Source organism: Schistocerca americana, unplaced genomic scaffold, assembly GCF_021461395.2.
Source record: "Schistocerca americana isolate TAMUIC-IGC-003095 unplaced genomic scaffold, iqSchAmer2.1 HiC_scaffold_482, whole genome shotgun sequence".
NCBI lineage: Eukaryota > Metazoa > Arthropoda > Insecta > Orthoptera > Acrididae > Schistocerca > Schistocerca americana.
The window spans coordinates 95,001-100,000 of NW_025726217.1; the positions used below are offsets into that span (position 1 = coordinate 95,001).

Here is a 5,000-nt window from a genome sequence, read left to right on the forward strand (position 1 = left end):
CAGTCCAAGCCCCCCTGCGTGGGAAGAGTCTTCCTAGGCCATGACCCACCGGAAGGGCGCAGCGTCCCCCACCCCAGACATGTGACGTCACACTATCGGTATTGACGACTAGACTGATTCCTTATAATCATTTGCCATACACCGGTGGAAGCTGCCGAGACGAGTAACTACATAGCGGGCTCGCCGTGTCACTAATGTACAGAGATACAATAGTTTCGACTGGAACCGGATTAAACGTATACACGGCGCTGATTAGTAATAGATAGAGCCATCAGAATACAGATAATGTATACAACTGTCCGTATACATGCTGAAAGACTCTGCTCACAATCACACGTCAGCCAGACACTCTTATCACGCACTACTCTCTGCCTGTAACAGGCACACAGACAATATCTAAGCACCAGCATGGAACAACACCCAGTGCATCCTCTCTGCCACATTAGACAATCCACACTATCATAACCAGACCGGGAGGTCCACTCGGAAAACAGAATATCCCACCCTTCCGACAACCACCATTGCTCAGCTAAGCCACCAACACCCACACATGTCCTACACAGGGGTGCACCCAACATCACAATACTGCCTCCTGTCACACCACACAAACAATGGCACGAATGAAAGACACAGGTCTGCCACAAGCATGGAATCAGAGCGCCGCCTGTTATGAGCCAAAGGTGCACCCTGACGTGGCAAATCAGATGATGCCGCAGTCATTTACTTACGATAATCACAATCAACAAACCAGCCCCCCCCCCCCCCCCCCGAAAACACCTTTCCTTACAACAATGTGTGCCTTAACCTAACCCGTATTGTGCCTTAACCTAACCCGTATTGTGCCTTAACCTAACCCGTATTGTGCCTTAACCTAACCCATATTGCGCCTTAACCTAACCCATATTGCGCCTTAACCTAACCCATATTGCGCCTTAACCTAACCCATATTGCGCCTTAACCTAACCCATATTGCGCCTTAACCTAACCCATATTGTGCCTTAACCTAACCTATATTGTACCTTAACCTAACCCATATTGTACCTTAACCTAACCCATATTGTACCTTAACCTAACCTATATTGTACCTTAACCTAACCTATATTGTACCTTAACCTAACCTATATTGGGCCTTAACCTAACCTATATTGGGCCTTAACCTAACCTATATTGGGCCTTAACCTAACCTATATTGGGCCTTAACCTAACCTATATTGGGCCTTAACGTAACCCACGTTGCGCCTTAACCTAACCTATATTGTACCTTAACCTAACCCATATTGTACCTTAACCTAACCCATATTGTACCTTAACCTAACCTATATTGGGCCTTAACCTAACCTATATTGGGCCTTAACCTAACCTATATTGGGCCTTAACCTAACCTATATTGGGCCTTAACGTAACCCACGTTGCGCCTTAACGTAACCCACGTTGCGCCTTAACGTAACCCACGTTGCGCCTTAACGTAACCCACGTTGCGCCTTAACGTAACCCACGTTGCGCCTTAACCTAACCCATATTGCGCCTTAACCTAACCCATATTGCGCCTTAACCTAACCCATATTGCGCCTTAACCTAACCCATATTGTACCTTAACCTAACCTATATTGTACCTTAACCTAACCTATATTGTACCTTAACCTAACCTATATTGGGCCTTAACCTAACCTATATTGGGCCTTAACCTAACCTATATTGGGCCTTAACCTAACCTATATTGGGCCTTAACGTAACCCACGTTGCGCCTTAACGTAACCCACGTTGCGCCTTAACGTAACCCACGTTGCGCCTTAACGTAACCCACGTTGCGCCTTAACGTAACCCACGTTGCGCCTTAACGTAACCCACGTTGCGCCTTAACCTAACCCATATTGCGCCTTAACCTAACCCATATTGCGCCTTACCCTAACCCATATTGCGCCTTAACCTAACCCATATTGTGCCTTAACCTAACCTATATTGTACCTTAACCTAACCCATATTGTACCTTAACCTAACCTATATTGTACCTTAACCTAACCTATATTGTACCTTAACCTAACCTATATTGTACCTTAACCTAACCCATATTGCGCCTTAACCTAACCCATATTGCGCCTTAACCTAACCCATATTGCGCCTTAACCTAACCCATATTGCGCCTTAACCTAACCCATATTGCGCCTTAACCTAACCCATATTGCGCCTTAACCTAACCCATATTGCGCCTTAACCTAACCCATATTGCGCCTTAACCTAACCCATATTGCGCCTTAACCTAACCCATATTGTACCTTAACCTAACCCATATTGTACCTTAACCTAACCTATATTGTACCTTAACCTAACCTATATTGTACCTTAACCTAACCTATATTGTACCTTAACCTAACCTATATTGGGCCTTAACCTAACCTATATTGGGCCTTAACCTAACCTATATTGGGCCTTAACCTAACCTATATTGGGCCTTAACGTAACCCACGTTGCGCCTTAACGTAACCCACGTTGCGCCTTAACGTAACCCACGTTGCGCCTTAACGTAACCCACGTTGCGCCTTAACGTAACCCACGTTGCGCCTTAACGTAACCCACGTTGCGCCTTAACGTAACCCACGTTGCGCCTTAACGTAACCCACGTTGCGCCTTAACGTAACCCACGTTGCGCCTTAACCCAACACACGTTGCGCCTTAACCCAACACACGTTGGGCCTTAACCCAACACACGTTGGGCCTTAACCCAACACACGTTGGGCCTTAACCCAACACACGTTGGGCCTTAACCCAACACACGTTGGGCCTTAACCCAACACACGTTGGGCCTTAACCCAACACACGTTGGGCCTTAACCCAACACACGTTGGGCCTTAACCCAACACACGTTGGGCCTTAACCCAACACACGTTGGGCCTTAACCCAACACACGTTGGGCCTTAACCCAACACACGTTGGGCCTTAACCCAACACACGTTGGGCCTTAACCCAACACACGTTGGGCCTTAACCCAACACACGTTGGGCCTTAACCCAACACACGTTGGGCCTTAACCCAACACACGTTGGGCCTTAACCCAACACACGTTGGGCCTTAACCCAACACACGTTGGGCCTTAACCCAACACACGTTGGGCCTTAACCCAACACACGTTGGGCCTTAACCCAACACACGTTGGGCCTTAACCCAACACACGTTGGGCCTTAACCCAACACACGTTGGGCCTTAACCTGCTCTGTAATTGTCATACGACGCGTTAAATTAGTGTGGTGTTGCCTAACTGCAACCCCCGCAATATAGTTTGCTACTCGCACTGCCTGGTCCCCAGAGTATCGCTTCATGTTAAACACCTTGCAGCTATACACTGTAATGCGGATGGCAGCAGGACGTACATGCTCAATGCCCTTCGCAGTTGTTCATTGGCATTTGCATGGCGAAGCACAGCCTACGTTGTGGTACGGCGTGTGTCAACTGTCCGCTGATGTTGTACGTCCAAATCACACACTGTACTGCACATTGGTCCTCATGTACTGAATGATACATCGTGGTACATGTGTGACCGTACCACGACTGCGCCAACAACGGCGAACCATACGGTCCAAATATTGTGCACTCAGCTACGTGTCGTCTCCCTATAAGAGCTGGATTGCAGTATGGTATGCCGTGGATGGCGATCAGCATGAGCCGTCTGTTGATGTAGTGGCGCGTGTTGTCAGACGTAGTCGTCTCTTCTCACACACCGTGATAGCATGGTGCACTGCGTTCCACATCTGCGACATGCGACAGAGGCCGGTTGACAGTCGTTCGCGCAATGGACATCGCATACGTATGGGGGCCACCTTCCACGTGTTCGCGAAGCGTGCACATGTTGTTGCGTGTATGTGGGCAGACATAGTGTGTCGTGACACCTGACACAGGCATGCAACAATCGTTGAATTTGCAAATGGCGATGGACGTCTACGTTTGCTGGTGACGTTACGCAAATGAACAACTGGTAAACGGTTGTGGTGCGGTTGTTCTCGCTAGAGGTGAATCAGTGATGGCGACGATCGGTTGAGCTACCAACCGGTTGTTTCAGCGATACCCACCATGCCCACGAACGTGAATGGCATGTGGGTGTGAAGCGATACGCGGCGGTGGCTGGGTGGGACCGTCCCCGGCCGGTGAGGGGGGGCCTCCCGGCGTGCTGGCCGCGCGGTGCGTGGGCGCACGCGCTACAGCCGGCTGGTGGGGGCGGCCAGTGGCAGGCGCGCCGGCCGACGGAGGCGGCAGGCGGCGCAGCTGCGCGCCGGCGCACCCTGCACGCGGCGCCGTGCGGCCAAAGTAGGTCCTCGCGGGCCCGGTGCGAAGCGCGGTGGACATCTGCAGTGTGCTGGTCCGATTGAGGACTGTGTGCGCTGAGGATGCGCCGCCGCCCGGCGCTCGGCGCCGCGACGCCGTCTGCTGCTCGGTCGCCTCTGCGGTTCTCGCAGGTGGTTTGTATCGCAGCTGTGCGGACGTGTTGGCGCGTGCGCTGTGCTGGGAGAGTTCGCTTCGGCACCCAAGTGGGGCTTTTGTCCTTCTGTGGCGCTGGCGTTGGAGCTGCCGGCCACCGTAGGTGGCGCGTGTTGTCTCCCGCCGGCAATGCCACGACAGCACGCTCCCGGGCCTCTGTCGGCAGCGGCAAGCTCAGTTGGGAGCACGGGTGGTCGCACCTAAAGCGTCTACTCGCCAAACTCCGGGCGATTGCGCCTCTCTCGAACCCGACCAAGTACTTAGGACGGCGCTGCGCGCCGCCGGGACCTGAGAGGGTTTCGAGGTGTATTGTGCAGGGGAGCTCAGCCTCCTCCTGTTTGCAGAATAATTGAGCGGACGCTTGCGTGTTCGCGCGGGCCCCCGGGACACACTCCCGGGCGGCCGGCTGCTCAGCTCTAGTTGACGCAGCTCCCTGGTTGATCCTGCCAGTAGTCATATGCTTGTCTCAAAGATTAAGCCATGCATGTCTCAGTACAAGCCGCATTAAGGTGAAACCGCGAATGGCTCATTAA

At 51.8% G+C, this 5,000-nt stretch overlaps 1 non-coding gene across 1 annotated transcript in view; it reads left to right on the top strand.

Moving 5' to 3' along the window:
* The first annotated feature begins 4,897 nt into the window (after positions 1-4,897).
* The window catches only part of LOC124585155, a 1,910-nt gene continuing 1,807 nt past the window's right edge, over positions 4,898-5,000 (top strand). The window contains exon 1 of the ribosomal RNA XR_006974757.1: positions 4,898-5,000. This exon is cut by the window's right edge and continues 1,807 nt beyond it. This is a non-coding gene — a ribosomal RNA (small subunit ribosomal RNA).